Source organism: Sarcophilus harrisii, chromosome 2 (assembly GCF_902635505.1).
Source record: "Sarcophilus harrisii chromosome 2, mSarHar1.11, whole genome shotgun sequence".
In the NCBI taxonomy this organism is placed as follows: Eukaryota; Metazoa; Chordata; class Mammalia; order Dasyuromorphia; family Dasyuridae; genus Sarcophilus; species Sarcophilus harrisii.
The window spans coordinates 147,909,800-147,934,294 of NC_045427.1; the positions used below are offsets into that span (position 1 = coordinate 147,909,800).

Here is a 24,495-nt window from a genome sequence, read left to right on the forward strand (position 1 = left end):
TCAACTTTATTATGCCCCAAAATGGAACTAATTTTCTTCCCCAAATCTGTTTTTATAAACTTTCCTTTCTCTGTTGAGAACATCACTATTTTTCTAGCCATCCAATTTCACAATTCACTTATTCTCCAAATATACTTAAAGAATCAATAAATTTAGAGATAGTAAATGATCTTGTTCCATCTACTTCATGACCCTTATTTTAGGGATGAAAAAATAGAAGCCTGAATAAAGTAAGGGACAAGATGGAAGGGTTTTATTTTTCTCTCCATCAGTGTTTGTGTATCCAATTCCTTGTCTTTATTCATGTGACTATTTTTCTAATCCTTATTGACATTCACATGTCAAATGAGGTCTTAATTAGAAAAATTACTTTAAAATTCTTTTCAAATTACTCTTGCTAACTGTATATTCCCCTTTATTCTAGTTTCTCTCCTTTCACCCTATCTTTCCTCAAAAGTGTTTTGCTTCTCATTCTCTCCTCTCCCAATTTGCCCTCCTTTCTATCATCCACTTATTCACTTACCCTCTACTTTTCTATAAGGAAAGATAGATTTCTATACTCAATTGAATGGGTATATTATCCCTTTTTTGACACAATTCTTATGAGAGTAAGGTTCACTCATTCCCCCTTACCTCCCACCTCCTTTGCACTGGAAAAGTTTTTTCTTGCCTTTTTTATGTGTGATAATTTATCCATTCTATCTCTACCTTTTCCACTCTTCTAGCACATTCCTTTCTCACCCTTTAATTTTACTTTTTTAGATATCATCTATTCACATTCAACTCACACCTTCGCCTCCTGTCTATATATACTTCTTCTAACTGCTCTAATAAAAATATTATTGAGTTACAAGTATTATCTTTCTATGTAGGAATACAATTAGTCCAACTTCTTTAAGTTCTTTATGATTTCCCTTTCCTGTTTATATTTTTTTTTATAATTCTCTATAGTTGTATTTGAAGTTTAAATTTTCTATGCAGCTCTATCTAGTCTTTTCACTAAGAATGCTTGAAAATTCTTTATTTCATTGAATAACCATTTTCCTGAAGGATTTTACTCACTTTTTGGGGGGCAGATGATTCTTGTTTGTGATATTAGCTCCTTTGCCTCTGGAATATGATATTTTAATTCCTCTGATCCTTTAAGGTAGAAGCTGCTAAATTTTGTATTATCTTATCTGTAACTCTATGTTACTCGAATTGTTTCTTTCTGGTTGCTTGTGATATTTTCCCCTTGACTGAAAATTCTAGAATTTGGCTATAATATTCCTGGGAGTTTTCACTTTTTTAGATCTATTTCAGAAAGTGTAGGTGAATTCTTGCAATTTCTATTTTACCCTCTGGTTCTTGGCTATTAGGACAGCTTTCCTTAAAAGTTTCTTGAAAGTTGATATTTAGGCTTTTTTCTTTCTTTCTTTCTTTCTTTCTTTCTTTCTTTCTTTCTTTCTTTCTTTCTTTCTTTCTTTCTTTCTTTCTTTTTATCATAGCTTTCATGTAGCCCAATAATTCTTAAATTATCTCTCCTATATCTATTTTCCAGATCAGTTGTTTTCGCAATGAAATATTTCACATTGTCTTCTATCTTTTCATGCTTTGATTTTGTTTTATTCTTTCTTGATTTCTCAGTTATTAATTTCTATTTGCTCAATTCCAATTTTTAAGGAATTATTTTCTTCAGTGAGTTTTTGTACTTTCTGTTATATTTGTCTATTTCTACTTTTAAAGGAGTTGTTTTCTTCAGGGGATTTTTTCCCCCATTTAGTTAACTCTATTCTTTGGATTTGGCCTGTTAGATGGTATTCCTCTCTCACTCTGATACAGCAGACTTTTCATGCTAACCTAATTTGTCTTGGGCTAGAAATTTTCTTCATGCCATCTTTTTGTGGATTCTGCTACTTTAGAATTTGTTTAGAGTTATTATTTAAAGGTATTGGAGGGGGTTGAGGAAGAGCTGAGGTATGTCTCTGTCTTTGCTATGCCATCTTGTCTCTCTCTCCCCTCTTCTGCACCTCTTAGCTGTAGCACAGATCATGAGGGTACTGATTGAAAGAACAGCAAGATAACTATGCAGCAGAGAGAATTCTATACAGAAAAGTGAAATTTCTATCTTTCAAGATTTTGCCTAGATTCCATCCAGGTGTTGAACATAATCATTTTGAACTGTTCTCCCTTATCATTAAACTGTTATTTGAAAAAGGATTGCCTATGGCAATAAAGATTTGTGGATAAGATCTTCCTCTCTATCATGTTTTAAATCCTATTGAAGACCTCTTTCTTCCTCCTCAGCGGATTGATTTGAAATGTGACTTCACACTAAGGCATCAATTAAAATGCTTTAAGTATATTTCTACTTCCAATAATCCTATATTTTAATAAAAGTCTGATTCTTTTCTGGGAGCTCATGGGAACAGATTCCTAATGGCTCTCAAAAGCTGACTGTTGAATTTTTGTTATGAGTATTTATACTTGGGAAATCAACCAGTGTTGCAGATAAAGACTTGATTTATTGTTTTGTTGACTTATTACCAAGATTTAAGAAAATGATGAAGAAAATATTAGTAATGCCAATTAAACTCAAAAGGATGTCAAGTATATACTTTATTTTTTGGAGAATCAATTGGTAAACATTTATCTGCATACTCTTGCTTTTAAACCAAAAGAATGAATTTTTCATGTTGAGGTAAGGGTGGGTATGATAGGGAAGAGATAGGACAGGGAAGGAAATAAACTCATTCCATCTACTAATGTTTTAGTTTTAAAAATCTTTTAATAATTATTCTTGCTACGTAGTTGCTGGACTTTGTTGTTTGTAATTGATGATGAAATGCAAGTTCCTTTAGAATTCTCTAAATAAAGTTCCCCGAGCAAAGTTCTAATTGTCTTGCCCTATTTAAAGTTTTAGCAATATATATATGTGACCAAATTTTCTCTGAAATTCTCCTTATAAAAGAAGTAAAATAAATCTCTAAGCTATTTTTGCTTCTTTTACAAGGCTGTTCTTAGGATCACATGCAAATGCATTTAAAATCATAAACTATGCATAAAATAAATGTCTTCAATGATTTTGTGCTGCTATTTTCTCCATTTAGTCATTTTTAAAAATTGACTAGTAAACACATAATTTCTGGTGAGCTTCAATTGTGAAACTGGAAGGCAAAACATAAATAGAAAAATATAAGTTCCAGAAATACAGTAGAATTAAGAGACTTTGCATTTTCCTAAGGAAAAAATATCAAATTAAATTTAAAAAATAGCCCCAACCCAAATTGGGTAGTGTCATGTTCTATTCTACTCATAAGAAAAAGTTAATGGACAGTTAACTTGGGAGAATCAGTTGTTAAACTCTCCAAAACTTTAGTGAGTTCTTGTACTAAAAGAATTTCATTATATTTTATGAAAATGTATTTTACGATATATTGCTTCACTCAACTAAATTACCCTTAAGTTTTTGAAATTCTTCATAGTTCTTCTTTCCATAATATACTCTCATCTCTCTTCTTTGATATAAAATCTTGTCTTCATTTTTTCTAGTTCAGAAAACTTTTGTCCTTGTAGATTCAGCATTTAAGGATATCAGAATATTTGCTTCAATACTCCAGGGAGAGTCTGTGTGTTCATTGATATGGATATTTTCTTCAACTTATCATACCTGCACCTTTTGTGAATGCCTCATTCATACTTCCCATAAATTTAAATCCATCCAATTTTCTGGGGTCCTTTTTTAATATTTTCCTATCCATTGGCTACCAATGGGACATGTAAGCCTTCCATCTGTGAGGGTTATTCACTGGCCACAGCTTTCTCCTACTGCATGACTTGCTGAATAGTTTTTTTGCCACATGTTTCTCCATTGACATCCTTTACACCATTTATAGATAATTCTGTATTTCATTTCTAATGTTTGGCAGCCCATCTATGCTGACTGTGCCTTCTTCATTATCATCTGGGTGTTCACCAAATTCAGTTCTTTGGAAATTGCAATATTCCATGACTTGAAGCCATGCAAAGGAACTGAGGAAAAAATAGTGTTAAAAAGTTAGATCTCTTGTATATGTTTTGAAAATAAAAAGCTGTTTTTTTTTAAAGTTAGATCTCTGTTTTGGCAAATAGTTGGGTTATTTGATAGCCTAAAAAATAAAACTCCTCTGCATGTAATTGGAGCACAATTCTGCCTTTTGCTTCATTCCTTCATTCTATTTCCAATATGGAAGAACTGGCCTAGACAAGCCATATTATGCCAGCTAGTTTTGCATTTTTCTGGATTGCTGTTAATCCTATCCTGGAAAATAGTAAGTGATTTCAAGCCCTGGCAGGATTTATACAACCTCTTGTCTGTAACTAGCAGGTGATGAATGTCATCTTTTCAACTTATGTGTATCTTAACACCGTGTAAAAGATTTTTGAACTTGGAAATGTTTCACATTTGCCTAGCCAAGAAATACTGGCCCAGTTCACTTGAGCATGACTCATGGTGTCTTTGCCATCCCACTTTCTTCAGCAGCCTCTAATCATGAGAAAATTCAGTGCTGTCTTTTTCAAAGAATGCTGCACTTCATAACTGCAGTGGGACTAACCACAAGCATAACTAGTTCCTGATGCAATGCTCTTTGAAAGGAAATTTCAACTATAGTTTCCTGAGTTTGGCCAGGAGAGGGCAGCAGTGGTCAACATGTTGGAAACTTCATGCTGCTTTGGGTAGCTCCAGATGGCAGTACTGTTTAAAAACCCAATCCATCTTACAGAAAAGCCTACATCTGGTCCTGGTCTCTTCACCCTCTACACTAATAAGGCTGCCAGTAACTTGAGACTCCCAGGTATTTTCATTTGGAGTTTTTTTTTTTTTTCATGAAAATTTATTCAGGAAAATAGGGGTCTATTAGGATGTTCAGTTTTCAATGAAGTACTCATTAGTTCTAATAAGGGGAAAGCATGGTTTGGAGAAAAGGTCAGATGAGGCCAAGGGTAAATTGTACTTTCTGAAGTGGCAGAAGGTGATTGCACACAATAGTTCAAATATCCGAAGAAACAAAGACTAGTAAACATGGAATAACATTCTAGGAATGGAATTCTACAATTATAGTTTCAGATCTACAAGGGATTTGGGGGACTAAGATCTAGCCTCCACTACCACCTATAATTTATCACACATTTTAATAATTTGACATTTGGAAAGGCTTTTTCTCATGATAACACAGGCAGTTATTATTCCGCTATTAGTAGTTTATTAATCTTCTACTCCAGGTGCACTCTTTCAAAGTATGATTCTCTAAAAGGGAAAAACATGAAATCACACATACTCTCATGTAAACTATTCATCATGTCACTTTTCTTTTTGTGTGAAAAAACCCCAATGTGATTGACCATCATCATTTCCCCAACATTACTGGAGCATATGGGGTAAAACTTAAGACTACTTTAATAGGAACTAAAGATCAGCTCTCAGTTGCCAGCTGAGCACTCCAAACTTCATAGGGAACTGCTAAATGGGCATAGATGGCACCTGTACTCTCTGAGATTGATCAACCACCTTTACTTAAGTAGCAGTGAATTCTGGCACAGGTGCAGCCCATCCACTTTGAAACTCCATCTTTATCATTACTTTTTCAGCTGTGGGCTGTTCTCCCTTTTTCAGTCTTTTCTTGATCCCCATAAAAATAAATATCAGGCGTAACATCTCATAGGTGTTCATGGAAAATGGTACCAAGCACAGGTAGAACTTCATGGACCAGCATCTATCCACTGGATGAGCTCCCTTATTGTTATATGGAATGGCAACGTCCTCATAGTGAAGTGGAGAATCTGTATTGCACAATGCAATGGTTGAGAGATTAATATATGATTCTTCACTCAGAGGTCAGTGATCTGTCAAAGGATCGGTGATCAATGAGAGGCAAGGCTTCTTGAAAATGCCCAAATCTTGTTAGTGAAGGTCCCAGAGTGAAGTGTCCAGCAATAGGTATGGCACTAGTGGCAGCAGCAAAATTCAGAACATCTCGCTGGCCAGTATTCCCAGATGAGATGATACTAGCATCAGCTGGATGTTCAACAGCAATAATGGCATTAACTTCCAGCAGAAACTTTTCCCAAATTCTCTTCAAATTAATAATGTAGATGCTATCACTTTCTTTTGTAGACATACTGATCATTTAGAAGTCCAAACTGGTGCCACCCAAATGGCTTCCTACAGCAAGAAATTTAAAGACATTTCCTCTCATCTATAAGACATCAAAGGCTCTGGACCTTGTGAAAGTTTTCCTTTAAATTTATCATGGAAACCAAGGAGAACACATTATGAAGCCATCTCCTAGCATGTCACAGGTCTCCAAAATACTAGAGATATATGCATACTTTGACTATGACTGGACACAGAGAAAAAAGTAATAAGATTTTGTTTTTATATAAGACCTTAAATATACAAAGCACTTTAAATATACAGTTTAATTTGATACATACCACATATCTCTAAGGAAACTTATTGTTGTCATTCAACAGATTAGAAAAGAGGATCAATCATATTCAGCAATATGTTTTTATTCACATAACTAGTACATGTTGGAGGTGAGGTATAAATCCAGCATGCTAAATCTTATGCTAGCAAAGGTGATCCCATGTAGTGAATCAGTTTCCTTTCCCCTCATTGCTCTTCTCCCAATGTTGTGGACTCTATTCCCTTTTCAGACATTCAAGGTTCTCTACATAAAAGCATCTGCCTTCATAAAAGAATATGATATCAATCCTCTATGACATGTGAATTCAGCTCATTGTAGTGTTAGGAAGGAATTAAGATACTCCAACTCATTCCAGAGACACTCTCTGTTTACCTCCAATTCATAGAGTGCTCTCCTTCTTCACTTCTGCCTTCTGGCTTCTCTGATTTCCTTCACATATCAGCCAAGTTTCTATCTTTTATAAAAAAAGCTTTTCTTGATGGCCCTTAATTAGAATTCTGTTTAATTAGATCCCATTTATCCTGTGTACTGTTTGTTTGTATATAGTTGTTTACATGTTGTTTTCACCATCAAACTGCAAGGTTCTTGAGGACAGGGACTGCCTGTTTTTTGCCTTTCTTTGTATCCCAGTGTTAAGGACATATGGTTGACACAAAACAGGTGATCAATAAATGTTTACTGATTAACTCTACAAATAAGCAAAAACAAATTTAGAGAATTCAAATGACTTGCTCAAGATTAGACTTAGATTTTAATCCCAATTTTCTTGATAATATGTTCAGGATTTCTTTGCACTATGTCATGATGGCTCAAACTAGTTAAACATGTTTCTAAATGTTGATATCTGAAGACAGAAGGTGGTACATGCATATAAGGAACTTAAATATATGCCACTTTTCAGCTTTTAGATATAAGGATATATGTTCCTGAAAATTCCCATAATGAGAGGGCAATGTAATATAATGAACAAAGCAGGGCATCTGTAATCAAAAAAATTGTTCTTAAATTCATGTCTCTGATGAGCTATAAATATATATATATATATATATATATATATATATATTCTTTTTTATTATTCTTTGCTTCTCTTCCCAAATCTCAATTCACTATGAACTTTAGCATTGATGACACTTTTTATTACTGAATTCTGCTATTCTTTCATATTCATTCTTTTTTGCTTGGCATTGCTTTCATATTCTATACATTACTTCTTAATTCCAAGTTAGTTGGTAAATTCCCTGTATGTTCACTTCTAACTCTTCAGATTCTCATTCTTCTTCCTTATTAGAGAAGTTATCCTTCACATCATCAGAATTTCCTTCATGGTTGTCTTCCCAGTATTTTTTGCTGCCTCTGTAGCAGTTTAATCCATATTCAACTTAATTCAATAAACACTTATTGAGCACCTAAAATGTAATAGGTGCTGTGCTAAATAAAGTCTTATCTATTTTTTCCCTGATGATTTTGAAATGCATTTTCTTCATATCAGCAGTTCATATAAGACTTATGTCCAGGTTTCCTCTCCTTTTCTATCACAAATATCAAGGAAGAATGATGACTTCCTTCCCAAAGTTCCCTATATCCCCACCCTACAACCATGATATAAAGAATAGCATCCAGAATAAATTTTTCTTTCTTTGTTCTTCTGTCTTTTGAAGGATAAAACAATCACTGAGACAAATCAGGAAGTTATTAACTGCTCTGATTTTGGAAGATAATCCTCAAGGTATATGGACAATTTAAGTCTCTCATCACGTCTTTATGTGTCTCCGTATTAGGCTTGTATTATTTCCCAAACTTTTCATCTATTTTCTATTTTTGTACTAGGGTTCTATAAAATATGACAATGACAAAAATAATTTCTGCCTTTCCCTACATGACTTTTACTTAAACTCTCTTAGTGAGACTGTAATTTTTCTTTTCTCTTTTGGCTCTTACATTTCTTAACATACTTTCAAAAGTTTATAATATCACATTTTGTTCTTCTTTTTTCAGTTGCTTTCAGGCTCTGACTTTTGTGACTGAATTGGGGTTGTCTTAGCAAGGACATTGGAGTGATTTGTTATTTCCTTCTCCAGCTCATTTTACAGATGAGGAAACTGAGGCAAACAGGGTTAAGTGGCTTATACAGGGTCACACACTAGTAAGTGTCTGAGGCTAGATTTGAACTCAGATCTTCCAGACTGTAGGCCTGGTCCTCAATCCATTGTACTACCTACTTGCTATAATATTATATACAACCTTTATCAATTGTTTCTTTTGAAATAAATAGCCTTATTATGGATTTCATCCCACCAAGTCACAATGATTGTTGGGAGGTCAAATTTGCCTCCTTGTGTAAGGACATTTGGTTTTTCTGATTTGTTGTTGATAACTATGGGTGTTGTGTATAGACATTTAAGATTGTGTGTTTTAATATCAGCTTCTCTTTTGGATTTTGTCTTCTTTACTTTATCTTTCTTATTTTACTCTGCTCTAAACTGTCCATATATGGAGCTGTAGTGCCACAGAATTATTAAGCATCAGAAGCTGGTTTAGAATTTAGTTCTTTTTTTTACTCCATATTCAGTATGCTATCAACTAATATTGTCTCTCATACTAATGTAAATCTTCACTTAATGCTTATACAAATATTTGGACTATTAATTAAATAATTTAATTTAATAATGTTCTCAACTCTGTTAGCTATTACAGGGATACAAAAGGCAGAGGGCAAGGTTTCTACCCTTAAGGAGTTTACAATCTATTTCAGGAAATGATACATTTGTCCAGATAGAATAATAATAAATAATGTATCAATGTGGAATTAAATACTAATTTTTGTAGAAGAGATAATATTATAAAAAGCTATTAAGAAGCAAAGAAGAAGGTTAGAGTAGGGAAGGTTTCATCTCATGGTGAGACTGGAATTGAGCCTTAAAAGGGATCTATGATATCAAGAAGGGGATATCTTGACTTGCAAGCGTGATTTAGTATTCTATGAACTATCTTTTTCATCTTTCCTCCCTCCCTCCTTCCCTTCCTTCGTTCCTTCTTTCCTTCAAATATCCTCATGTGTTGTCTGGTTCCCAGTCAGATCTTCCAGGACCAGTATTCTATGACTTTTATCTAAGTTCAATTCAGAGGAAAAGTGAAGGGAAAAAGTATAGGAAAATACGTAAACCACCAGAAATGGGAAAAATGATCTTTGGGGGTTGTCTAATTATTCCTTCTGATGGGCTAGAATTTTTGTCACAATAATTTTGTGCCATCTGAATCAAGATTACAATACTCACAATTAATACATGGGATTGATAGATGGACCTGATATAAGTAAGCTTCTTGAGAATAAAGATTTTGTGTGTGTGTGTGTGTGTGTGTGTGTGTGTGTGTGTGTGTGTGTGTTTCAATTCCTAATGTCTATTAACAATGAACAATATATAAGGTATGTTTAGTAAATGCTTGTTGATTAATAGATTCAGTATGGACAGTGCTGAATTTTAATGTGCCACATAAATGTGAGGGATAATGACAATGGTGATGATATGATATGATATGATATAAATATATCTTTTCAGTAGCAGTGATAAATTCTTGCTAACTCACTTATTTGGTCTTTCACTTAAGTTATTCCTTATAGTCAAGTAATTTCCTTTTGTTGATAATACTAGCATCTACAACCATTTCCATTCTTTTAATATCTTACTCCAAGATATCTTTTTTCAAATAATCCTTTGACACATTAAAGGTTATGTCTCTTAAAGCACTGAATTTTTTTCCTTATTCAACTGCTCTTTCCAACTTTGCTTGTAGGTATCATCCTAGGATTGGGATGTTTTTGGTCCCAAAATGGTGGCAAATTTTCACTAATGATGAGAATAAATAAATATAATAACATTGATATGAAAGTCCTACATCCCATTTGCTACTGTCTTTTAGGTACCTGCCTCCAAGCAATCTTATTGGGATGCAATATTGGGTCTCATATTGATTTTTTTGGTTATATTTCTTTATGCTGTTTTATGCAGTGATTACATTATTCAATCTAGAAATCATTTTATTAGTGACAAGAATTGGAAAAGACTTTTGTACTAATTCTAATCAATCAATCAACAGGCATTTATTAAGAATTTCTATGTATCATGCACTGTGCTGAGTGACAGGGATAAAGACATTGCCAACTCCTTTCTTACTTTGGAACATCAGTGTGCCGTACTTATCTTCTGTTCTCATTAGTAGCATATTCCAAGTCCTCCATTTTGGGAATGAATTTGGGTTGCCTATGGTTTATTGCCATCCCAGTGATTCCCATAAGTCTCATGACTTTGCTACAGGCACATAGGAACCAGTTACTTTTTTCATCCTGGAGAATCTCTACACTATGCTTTCCACTTTTTCCATCAGTGAGTTTCTTCTGATGCTATCATTTTGAGAACCAGTGCTTCATTCCTCTTTCAGCTATTTTTCTTGCTCTCTGAACTTGTGGCTTGTCACCAGCAGCACTTCTCCCCTTCTCTTGACCTTTCAGCCCTTTATTTCTTGTATTTCTTTCCTTAGAATGAATGTTCCTTGAGGACAGAGTTTGTTTGTTTGTTTTATATCTTTAGTACTATGCACAGTACATGATAAGTGCCTACCTACAAAACTTACAAAAGGGAACTAAGATGTCTAGCTTTCCTTCTAATTAATATTGATTTTGACTTTTGCCGCAGGTAGCTGACAGTCTGATTGTGCACAGACTCTGATATGAGGCCTTAAATAAGTAGGATTTTTTTAGTATCCAGTACAATATAATCAATTTCATTTTGGATATGTTAGTCCTATTTGCGACAACCAGTTCTTTCCAATTTTCTTGTTAAAGAAAATTTGTATGAGAACAAAGATAGTAGAGTTTTAGTTTTTTATAGGCTTTGGATGAAATAGGCTTTTTTAATTTAAAAATTCTCTGGATGATTTGGTTGAGTTTTATGTATCTAATTTGATTTTCAAGTTTATGAATAACTTAAGATTAAAAGTAATTTAATTATATAATAATATTTTCCCAAACTCTTAAGCTCTAATATTTATCTGTATCATTTCTCTGTGTTTATAGTTATATATAGTTATATATATTTTAATATGAGTATGTCAGAAATTTTTTACTCTTTTTTCCTCACTTTTATTTTTTTATTTTTGGTTGCTTTAAAAATTTCCTTCATTTCCAAATATAACCATCTCTCATTATCCACAGGGGAATCCATTTCTTTCCACAAAGAAAAGAAAAAAAGAAACACAATTCAAGGAAAATGATCAATGTTTCCTATCCATGGTACTTCACCTAATCTTTCTCAAGACCAAGTTTCAGATTTCTTTCAGGGATTTAGGGTTGCTTTGGGGTGTTAGTTTTCAAAAATATATTTCATTTTTGAAGTACAAATATTTTAAAATTCACTGGCACATATAGTAGATATTTAGTAAATGTATATTGAGTAGTAGTAGATTGGTCTTATAGTAAGATAGGGAATATCTTATATTTCTTTTGAAAAAAATGTTTTATGAAGTGAATTCTATTTTTTTTTATTTAGAGATCATTTTTAGGGATATTTACTATTTCATCTGGATTCAAAGCTTGCAATGTAGGCCAAATGCAATGAGTCAGCCATGGAGTAGAGATAAGAAATCTTTCTTCTGAAGCCAGTATCTACAAGGGCTTCCCACCTAACCCACTCGCATCCCTCATGAATAAACATATTTCAGCTGTTTGGAGGTGCAATGTCTAACAATCATAAATCTTGTGTCAAGTCATTTCATGGAGTATTCTGTTAGCACCATTTATTGAGGAGAAGCCACTGAACAAGGAAAAAATATTCATTTTCCTACACATAAATTTGCTTGGTTTCAGTAAAGGTATCCACTGATCAAGGCTATTACTTTGTAGCTTTTCTTAAGTTGTTCTGCTGAGCCTAAAACCAGTCAACTGAATCTTTGGGGTCCTAACCCAGTAAGTTAAATTGAAATGATTCTCTTCTTCATTACATATACAAAGAATATCTACATCATTAGGTACATCACTCTGGTTATCTATAGCCATCTTTTAAAATTTTATTGTATCAGCTTTAATGAAAAAAAGAGAAAAATCTGGAAAGACTTGCATGAAGTGATGCTAAGTGAAGTAGAACCAAGAGAACATTGTACAAAGCAACAAAAATCTGTATGGTCAATTGTTATGGAATTGGCTATCTTCAACAATGTGGTGATTAAGGACAATTTTAATAGAGTCTGCTGCATCCAGGAGCAAGAACTATGGAGATTGAATGTGGAACAAATTATAGTATTTTCACCTTTTAAGAAAATAAAATTTCGGGACAGCTAGGTGGTGCAATGGATAGAGCACCATCCCTGAAGTCAGGAGGACCTGAGTTCAAATCTGATCTGAAACACTTAACACTTCCTAGCTCTGTGATCCTGGGCAAGTAATTGCCCAGCAATTGCCTCAGCAAAATAAACAATAATAATAATAATAATGAAATTTTATTTTATCTTTCATTATTATTTTAGGAAAGTCTAGAAATATGTATGATTTCTTTGGTCTAGGGAACTCGGTGTGGAAGCTTCTCCACTTTTACAGATTGGTATCTGTAATTTATAGTTTCAAAGAGTTGGCTGAGAGAACCAACAAATTAAATGATTTGTTCTTTGCCACCGACATTTCTCTGTCTAGATTTAAATCTAGATGATCCTAATTTCAAGGATAACCCCTTATTCACTGTTATATGGCATTCCTTATATCCACACCCCCACTTACTCTCACATAAACACATCCATCACCCTTCCCATAAGTACCACACATACATGCCTACTGTAGATAACTAAAGATATAAACAAACCAAACAAATGTTTTGATATTTTATCCTTAATGTATCCCTCTGAAGAATTCATTAATCTTGGAGCCATCAAAATGAGAACTTGATTTCCTGAAAATGTATGGTAGAGACTGAGAGGGTAGGGAAAAATATATACTGTAGCTAGCATGAAGTATTTTTAAAGATTTTCTGCTAATGACATATGAGCTGTTGACAGTACTACAAATGTCTGAATTAAAGTTTATGTACTGATTCACAGAGTTAAGTGAGAATTTCAGTCAGGATATGAAAGATCTTTTTCTTTCAACACTGAAGGCAATTACAGGCTAACCTTGTTCCTCAATTTCTCTCTTTGGGTGGAGTTAGCTTCAATATAAGCTTTTGCTGCTTCAGGAAATATCCTCTTTTTTATGAGAGCTACATGACATGGTATTTCAGGATGCCAATGATAGATTGTGGGAAAACTCCTGCCAAATATGGGGCATATTATAATGCTTTATAGTTATATCAGGAATAATATAGTCACTTGAACCACTTGTCTGTTTCCTGGTTTCTATATGACATTTCTCAAAAGTTAAAATACTTTAGTCTGGATTATCTAGTTATTATAATTTTATTAGTATATATATTAGACTTGAACAATTGTATCTAAAATTAATTCTTTTTTATTTTTAATAGCTTTTTATTTACAAGTTATATGCATGGGTAATTTTACAACATTGAATGGATTCATACATGAGAAATCCATGATAGACACAAAATAATTTTAAAATTATACAGTGATTAATTTTTAATATATTACAAAGAAGTAAAGATTATCAGAGAATGGATGATAATGAAATCTTTATAAAAATGGTGAAATGTATTTAGGGTATGCTTGATGAAAATAAGAGAGGGAAATAGTCAGACTTTTGCATAAAATTTTCTTTAGAAAACCATATTTTCACATCAACACAGATGAGAGAGAGAGAGAATATGGGATCCCAATATTTTTTATTATTTAGCACTTTTTTTTGTAAGAATACTTAAAAAAATTTCTCATTGAACATCCATATTTATTTCACTAATGATTGAGCTCATGTTTGCAAGGATATATAATTGCACGGCATTGCTTGAGTTCCTTTGCTTTCAAAATAAAACATTACATTTCTTTTTGAAATTTGTTATTATGTGAAATCTTACACACTTTATTTTTATATTTAAACATTTGACCATATTTCTACTAGTTTTGGAATTTATTTTTACTTTTTGCTATTAAAATTGTGAGCTTTAGCCACTATTAACTGATCAATTATAGTTATATAGTGCTAACTGGCCTGGGTCCTCATAATAAATTCTTTCTGGGTGGAGACAGGGCTGGCCTTTGTATGAATGTAGTTTCTTCATTTTCAGGTCTAATACAGGCTCATATTCTATTTCCTATGACAATTCTGTCCTTGGTTCTCTTCCTAGACTAAATGTTGCTTTTTTTGGAGGAGAGGGAAGGTGGAGATTGTCCTTTCAGGAAAAGCCTTGGGTATACTTAAAATATAAGGTAGAATATTTTCAGTCACCTTTATTCCCACAAATTCCCAGAAGCTAGCTTCTGATACTTGCTATAGAGGTGGAGAAGCAAGAGGAAATGGTGTCAAGAGCATCTTCATTGAAGTAATCTTATGAGCTTCAAGTACAAATCAGTGAGTTATTCAATGTCTTCTGAAAATTCCTCATTCATATTATGTTAACAGTTGAAGCATGGATTTTATTCTTACACATTATATTTCAAGAAATAATAAAAGAAAACCTCCACAGGTCTTTTATAACCAGAGGGCAAACAATAAACAGAAAGAATCTAAGTTACCTCCTGAAACAAATCCCAAAATTAAAATTCCCAGGAAAATTATAGCCCAAACTCAGAGTTTACATATTAAAGAAAAAAAACATTGAAAGTAATCAGAAATAGTGAGGAGTCATAATCAATATCATAAATGATTTAGCAACCATTATCATGAAGAAACAGAAACCAAGGATTATGATATTCTATAAGGGAAAAGATAGAGGCTTTCAACCAAGAATAGCCTACCAAAACAAAGAAACAAACAAAACATTGAGTATAACTTCTACTATTCCTCATGAAAAGATCAGAGCTGTATACAAAGTGAGAAATATAAATAAAGGAGTCAAGGGAAGAAATATAAATAAAGGAGTATGGGGAGCAGTTTGGAACTATGCTCAAAAAGTTATCAAACTGCATACCCTTTGACCCAGCAGTGTTTCTACTGGGCTTATATCCCAAAGAGATCTTAAAGGATGGAAATTCCTCCCTCCCTTTGAATTGAACAAATTCAAAAATGTTTGTGGCAGCCCCTTTTGTAGTGGCAAGGAACTGGAAACTGAAGGGATGCCCATCATTAGGAGAATGGCTGAATAAATTATGGTATATGAATGTTAGGGAACATTACTGTACTGTAAAAAACAACCAGCAGTATGATTTCATAGTGGCCTGGAGATGAACATCTCCATCGGACATGAACCGATGCTAAGTGAAATGAGCAGAACCAGGAAATTATTATACACAACAACAAGAAAATTATACAATGCTCAATTCTGATGGACGTGGCTCTCTTCAACAATAAGATGATTCAAATCAATTCTAATTGTTGAATGATGAAAAGAGCCATCTACACTCAAAGAGAGGACTGGGGGAGGTGAGTGTGTACCACAACATAGCATTCTCACTTTCTGTTGTTGTTTGCTTGAATTTTGTTTTCTTTCCCAGGCTTTTTTCCTTCTTGACCCGATTTTTCTTGTGCAGCAAGATAATTGTATAAATATGTATACATATTGGATTTAACATATATGTTAACATATTTAAGATGTCTTGGGCTATCTGCCATCTAGGTGAGGGAGGGGGGGAACAGAATTTGGAACAGAAGGCTTTGCAAGGGTCAATGTTGAAAAATTACTCATGCATATATTTTGTAAATAAAAAACTTTAATAAAAATTAAATAAGTAAATAAATTTACATTTGCTACAATATATTTTTTTCTAATAACTTTCATCTTACTCACTCTGCATGCACTATTTGAAATTTGTCTAAATGGAAAAAGAATTTATGTTCAAATATTGTTGAAGAAAGGGAATAGCTTCATTCAAATAAATGTACAGAACTTGAGTGCCCTTAGTTTATTTTGAACTCCTTTTAGCCAAATGCAAGTTGGTGTTGTATGTGAACTCAGATACTGGCAAACAGTATGAATGTCTAAATTGATCTCTAAGCCTACCAGGGGAAGTTTTAATGAAGCTGGTGTGGCCTAAGAGTATGCAATGTGCCTACAGGATCAGGCATGGGGTGAATCAGAATACATGTTTCACCAGTGCCTTTCATGCAAAACAAAGTTTTTATTTAACTTGAACAACACGCCAGTAACAGAAAGCATAATTCATCTCATGAAAGTTATGGTTGGCTATAAAAAAGAATGCAAGATTTTTTTTTCTTATAAAAGGTTAAATGTTTATCTTCTACTTCTTTGGTATTCTCTCAGCATTTTAAATCTCTAATTACTGTCTTGGCTCAAGTTTTACATTTTCAACTGTGCTTGACTGAAATGTTCCCCAGATTAGAAAAGTTAAAGAATGTTTGCTTCATTCTCCTGTAGTACTATTTTAAATATATATGCTATACCCTCCCTGGTCTCAACTCCACAGAACAAGATGCCCCTGCCAAGATAAGTTCAGCACTCCCAATCTTATCAACAAACCACTACCATAAGCCTTGAATGACAACACATCCCTCACCCTCCTCTCTGGTCTGATTAGAGGTTTGGAGGCTGGAGTACTAAACTCTTTCCAATGTTTTGTTTTATAAAGAATATAAACTGGACTCTCAGATCACCACACTTTATATCTGCTGTAACATCTAGTTTCAAATCCACGTTTGAGTCCTACTGCTTTTATGCATCCTCTTGTGTGTTGTTTTTGTTGTTCAGTTATGCCCTTCTATTTGTCATCCCATTTGGAGTTTTCTTGGCAGATAGTAATTTGCCTTCTACGTCTCATTTTGTAGATGAGGAAACTGAGGCAAATGAGGTTAAATGACTTGTCCAGGGACACATTTAATAAGTATCTGAGGCTGACTTTGAACACAGGTCTTCTGGTCTCCAGGTCTATTACTCTATTCATTATACCACATAGCTACCGTACTTTGTATGCTATATTCCAACATTATGTTGTAAACTCCTTGAGGGCAGAGACTACCTTTTTTTTTTCCTTTTATTTGTATCCTCAGTACTAAGCACAGTGCTTGGCGGCTTATGGTAAACACTTACTAAATATTTCTTGGATTGGATATATGTATACAGATGCATATATATGTAAATATATGCTTGTGTATATATTTATATGTACATATATATGTGTAGATATATATTTATACATAATATTATATATGGTCCACTCACATTTTCAGTTGCTCTGTAGAAAGTCATTGCAAACTAAATAGTTGGAAAATCAAATGGCCAGAGTTCTAATTTCAACTCCCATAGCAAGCTTAATGATTTGTGTTTTTAATATAGCAATAGCTTTATATTTTTCAAAATCCATGCAAAGATAGTTTTCAGCATTTATCCTTACAAAACTTTGTGTTTCAAATTTTTCTCCATCTTCTTATCTCCCTCTCCCCTAGAAAGCAAGTAAAATAAGTTAAACTGTGCAAGTCTTCTAAATATATTTTCACATTTATTATGTTGCACAAGAAAAATCATACCAAAAAAGAAAACAAATGAGAGGAAAAAAACAAGCAAACAAACAACAACCACCACAAAGAAAGTTAGAATACTATTTTGTGATCCACATTCAGTCCCCATAGTACTCTCTCTGGATACAGATGGGTCTCTTCTTCACAAGACTATAGGAATTGTCTTGAATCACCTTATTGTTGATAAGAGCCATTCTGTGACCCTGAAGAGTAGTGGAAGATATTCATAACTTCAGAAAGCAAGGAATCTAACATCAATAACCCCCTTCCCACTTATTAAAGTGAGCTATTCAGACATATGTAAAAGGAAATTGCTTTTATTTGTTTACCTTCTCAGGACCTTATCTTGTTCATGTTTCATGGGTTTAGCATCTATTTTTAGGTTTCTGAAAATATTTTGTGCTCCTTATGTGTTTGTATATTTCTTTATGGACTACTTTTAATCCTTTCAAATTTCTGCCTTTTTTGTAGGGTGAAATAAATCTCTAAATATTGAACTATTTATCTCAAAGACTGTAAGAAAGAAGTACTTTTATACTACAAGAATATGAGGTCAAAAGCAGCATGATTTGGTTGCTGAAAGGCCAGTCTTGGAAGCAGAAAAAATTTTATTCATGTTTCCTGTCTAATATATACTACCTAAATGGGCCAGTCACTTAATCTCTTTGTCCCCAGCAAACTTTCTAATTATAGAGGAGGTCCTTATATGCATCCATGAAGGGAGTTTCTATGCTAGGAATACCCCATACTTTTGAAATCCCATGTCTGTAAAAAAACAAAATGAGCTATGATTATGAGCCCATCTAATCCCTTTCTGCTCCTCTCTTGCCCCTAATCCAAATACTCCCTAAGGATCACAGTGGGAAAACTGGAATGCTTGAAGAAGATGTTCTCATGTTTTTAATTTTCTGTTTAAAGAGGATTAGCTATAAACCCTTTTCTTTGTTTCACCCCTGTTTGTACTTTGATTTAATCCACAAGGCATTTGAGTGCTTAGAGCTCAATCATATATAAAAGAAAGAGTCATAGCCATAGATGGTTAGCATTTGAAGGGAATTTAGAGATGATCCAGTTCAACTCCCTCATTTTACATATATAAAACTGAGAAGTGGAGGGGTAAGTGACTAATTAGTGACAGCCAGGGCTAGAAAATTTAGTTCTCTTTTCAATACCATAACCTGCTTTACAACAAGTATCTAATATATGATATGTTTTTACAATCTCATGGCAAGACTAATAGATTCTTAGAACTTGAAAGAACCTTAGAGATCCTTAGACCAACTAGAAATGTGAATCCAATACAAGATAGATGGGTAAATTTGCATGAAGACATGTGATGTATGCATGTATGCATCAGTCACTTGGGCAAATCTGGGCTAGAAGAATTCAGAAAAAGGAGTATATAAATGGAATAGAATAATCAGATGTGATGTTCCTTGAATTGTTTTTCTAGCAGTCATCTTTCTATTTTCCTGCTTCTGCACATTCTGTGATTTGTTGTTGGGTTTCCTACACAGATCTTTCCAATAAGTCCCTATCATAAGCTTGATTTGACTTTTACTCATTTATTCTATCTGTACTATAAGTGGAACATGCATATGAATATAGATGTATATAGAAGAGTGTTAGGGAATGGGGCAGATGTGATTTTTGATAACTAGATTAAAGAATGTCAGTACATCAAAGTTATTTAAAAGTTTCTATAACTAGAGTGATAGTCCTTCTATGTTCCGACATTTTGAGATTTTATTCCAGATGTTGTGCTAAGTTTGGGGTACCATATTTGAAGAAGCATGAGGAAACTGGAGCATGTCCAGAGGCAGCTGGAGGAATGAAAAACTATGTTGTAAGGGAATTGTTTGAAGGAGCCAATGATGTTTATCTTGGATAAGAGAAGTAGAGATAGTTGCCTTCAAATAAGTAAGGGCTATTATGGGAAGAAAGATTAGATCTTGTTCAGCTTGGTCCCAGAGGGCAGAATTAGTAGAAATAGGTGGAAGCTGCAAAGAGGCAGATTTAGACTTGCTGTGAAGAAAACTATCCTAGTAAATGGACGCATCCAAAATGAATGAATGAAATGGACCATGCACAAAAGTAGTGTGTTTCTAATCTCTGGAAATCTTCAAAAGAAGATTGGATGATGACTTGTCAGATATTGTAGCAGAAATGGATTTCTGTTCAGATTTCACATTCTAGATTGCTTCTGAAATTCTAGATGTGATGATGAAATCTGAATTTTGTACTAATATCACAAGCAATTAGATTAGTCTTTAATCTTTGAAACATTTGAAATAGCCAGATTCCTGGGTATTTGGGAATAGTTTAAGTTTGTACAAGTAAAGAAATAAGGCAGGGGGCTAATACCCCAAGCTCAAGGTGTGGGACAGTCACATAGTACTGAATTTAGAGGAATACCACGTGTATTGAAGTTAGAAGATACTTTAAGGATAGTTTGAAGGATAACTTTCAATCATCCAGTTCTACTGAGGTTTGGCAACAGTATTAGCAGACCAAGTCAGCTAGAGTACATAGACTCTAAACTTTAAGGGAAAATTTTGAAAACTGATTATTGATGTGGCCAGTCAGTATTGGCAGGAGCCACTTTTGATTAAGCCTGGGTATAAACCTACATAATGCTTTTTTTGATTTCTTAAGAGTGTGCTTATATGTAGTCAAAGTACTTGCTTTCTGATCTTCTAAAATCCATGATTATATTCCTAAAAATGAGTCAGCCTTCTGAAAGTTGAAAAAACCTAGTTCCAAGGTGCAAGGGCAATGCAAGAGCCATTCTACAAACGTTCCCTAGTTGTTCCTCATGCCTGGGATTCTCTCCCTCTTGTCCAAGTCCTGGCTTCCCTGACTTCCCTCAAGTAACAGCTGAAATTTTATCTTCTAAAGGGATACTTTCATAATCCCCCTAAACACTAGTGACTTCTCTCTATTGATTATCTCTAATTTATCTTTTTTATGCAGTGCTGTGGTTTATTGTGTGTTTTTCATTTTCAGTGGGACTTCCAAGTGAATTTCATTTAAATGAGGGAGAGCTGTGCAAAGTCTCACCATCTCCTCAGGACCTATCTGCGTTCAATGGCAAGAAATAGATCAGGACAACTGGAAATAGCCACCTAATGCCTGTGGGACAGGTAAGTGGTACAGTGGACAGAGCATTGTGCCTGGAGTCAGAAAGATCTGAACAAACATCTGATCTTAGACACTTAGTACTAGTGTGATCTTAGATAAATCACTTAATGTTATGGGCCAGAACTGTGTACTTAAAACAAGAATTCTTACATGTTGCTAATTCAGTGGAATTGATGAGACAATTGTTATCTAGTTTAGGATGGTGACTAATAGTTCTCTAAGTTCAGTATGATTGATTTAATCTTACCACAAATAATGGTTTCCTAGTGATATAATGATTGGTTTATACTCAAATAGAGCATATAAAGCTGTGACAAACTCAGCCAGTCAGAGCCAGAGACTCAGAAGGGTCAGACACAGATTTGGAAGGGACCCAGAGACAGATTCATTCCATCATCCACCTTTGTGGTGGCTGGAGGTTGAAGCACAAGCCCTTGACTCAGAGCCAGATTCATTCACTCTATCTCACACCACAGTGGTGGTCAGGCTCTCCTCCTTAGCTTCTCCACTGAAACCAAGACTCTGGAAGGCCTCTGAGAAAGCTACTCCAGGCCCCAGGCAAGTAGACTAGATTGTGAAGGAGATAATAAAGGATTTGGACTTTTGACACCTGGCTATTCTCATGGAGATTAATCTACTGAATGGAAGGCTGCTCTAAGACCTTCAGAAAACCAAAGGAGAACATTACAACTTAACACCTATTTGCCTTAGTTCCTCATCAATAAAATGGGTAGCCATTGGAAAAGGAAATGCAAAATAACTCCACTATCTTTGCCAATAAAACTCCCTGGACATGTTCAAGGGGTCACAAAGAGTTGGACATGACTGATGACTGAACAGTAAAATATAGAGTACTTAGTTTTTTTTTTTTTATAATGATATCTCTTCCAATATATGCTAATATCTTTGAAATTAGGGATTCTGTTTTGCCTTTCTTTCCCCAGTGCTTAGCATAGTACCAAGCACATAATAGGAGATGATTACGTGCTTGTTGACTGACTGACCCAGTCTGATGTGGGTTTCTTCGACCTTCCTAAGGAAGTGTATTGAAAAGTTAAGTGTTGAGATGGATAGATGGACTTAAGGTCAAGACAAGCCCATTCATCTGATTTGAAGTTCAGTATTCTTTTATTTTATAAACTTTAAAGTTCACATAAACAATGGTGTGAGTAAAGAGGGAAAGAAAATAGATTCCTCTTTTAAAAATTATTTTATATATTTCATTAAATAATTCCCAATCACATGTAAAAGAATTTTTAACAATTGTACTTTAAAGTTTTTAGTTCCAAATTCTCTCCCTATCTGTAACCTCAACTGGAATCTTTGAAGGGCAGCTACATGGCACAGTGGATAGAGCACCAGCCCTAAAGTCAAGAGGACCTCAGTTCAAATCTGGTCTCAAACACTTAACACTTCATAGCTGTGTGACACTGGGCAAGTCACTTAACCCCAATTGCTTCAGCAAAAAAATAAAAAAGAAGATGAGCACTTTGATTTCACTTATACATGTGAATTCATACCAAACATATTTCTATATTTGTCATGTTATAAAATAAAACATAAAATTAAAAGTATAATTTAATAAATCTTAAGAGTTCATTAGTTCTCTATAGGGAGGTAGATAAAATTTTTCATTATGTGTCCTTTGGAAATGTCTTGGACCATTCTCTTGATCAGAATAGGTGACTTTGGTAGTTGGTCATCCTTACGATATTGCTGTTACCATGCACAGTGTTCCCTTGGTTCTGATCATTTCAATTTGCATGCATATGTGTTTCCATATTTTTATGAAAACATATTGTGCATTCTTCCTTATGGCATGATAGTATTCCATCAAAATCATAAACCATAACTTGTTCAGCCGTTATTCACTTGGTGTACATTTCCTGTTTCTAAATGTTTGCCAAAATAATAGTTGCTATCATTTTTTTTTGGTATAAATATGATCTTTTCTCTTTGTTTTTATCTCTTTGGGATATAAACCTGGTAGTGGTATTTCTGAGTGAGAGGATATGCACAGTTTTGCATGCCTTCAGGTATAGTTCCAAACAGGTCTTCAGAATAGTTGGATCAGTTCATAACTCTACCAAGAGTGCAGTAGTGTCCCAATTTTTCTACATCTTTCTCAATGTTTGCAATTCTTCTTTTTTATCACATTAATCAATTTGGTAGATGTGGGGTGGTATCAAAGTTGTTTTAATGTGCATTTTTCTATTTAGTAGTGATTTAGAGCATTTTTCATGTGAGTATCAATAGCTTTTGATTTCTTTCATGAAAATTACCTTTTCATGGATTTGAATATTTATCAGTTGAAGAATGGGTCCTTTTTCATATAAATTTGGCACTGTTCCTTTTATATTTGCAAAATGGAGCCTTTAATCAGAGAAATTTGCTCTATTTTTCCCAGTTTCCATTTTATTTTTTGATGCATTCATTTTATTTATGCAAAAGCTTTTTATTTTTGTAATTCTCTCATCTCTTTTTTAGTCAAAAACTCTTTCCTTGTCCATAGATTTAATAGGTACATTTTCTGTGTACCCTTAATTTGTTTATGATATTATCGCCTATATTTAAGTCATTTATCAAATTTGACCTTACCTAATTTGATCTAATATATATATTGGTATACAGTATGAAACGTTGGTATAAGCCTAACTGTAAAACACCTTTCTAGTTTTCTAGAAATCTTTGTCATCTAGTGAATTCTTACCCTGAAAGCTTAGATTACTATGTTTATCAAGCTCTAGATTACTATGAACATTTACTAGTGTGTTTTGCATACTTGATCTTTTCTGTCCATCTATCACTCTATTTCTTAGCTAGTACCAGAACATTTTAATGATTACTGCTGTGTAATATTGTTTGAAATCTAGAAGTTCTAAGCTATCTTCCTTCACATTTTTCTCACTGCTTTCCTTGATATTCTTTTCTCTCTTATTTCCAGTTAAATTTTGTTACTATTTTTCTACTTTTATAAAAACAATTTTGATAGTTTGATTAGTTTAGTAAAATTTTCATTTTATTTTAATGACTTGACAATGAGTAATTTGTTTAGATTTGTCTTTATTTGGGTGAAAATAATTTTGTAATTGCGCCATATAATCCCCTAGTTTGTTTTCCCAGGCAAATGTACAAGTATTTCATATTGTCTATAATTATTTTAAGTAGAACTTTTCTTTATATCTTTTCCTGCTGTTTTTTGCTAGTAGTTCATAAAATGTTTATGTGGACTTATTTTACATCCCTCAGTTTTGCCCAAGTTGGTAATTATTTTAACTACTTCTTTAAAATATTCTCTAGGGTTCTCTAAGTATACCATCATATCATCTGCAATGAGTGATAATTTTA

At 33.7% G+C, this 24,495-nt stretch overlaps 1 pseudogene; it reads right to left on the reverse strand.

The window, feature by feature from the left end:
* Nucleotides 1-5,432: 5,432 nt before the first annotated feature.
* Nucleotides 5,433-6,458, reverse strand: LOC100917038 (annotated as a pseudogene).
* Between the last annotated feature and the right edge of the window lie 18,037 nt (nt 6,459-24,495).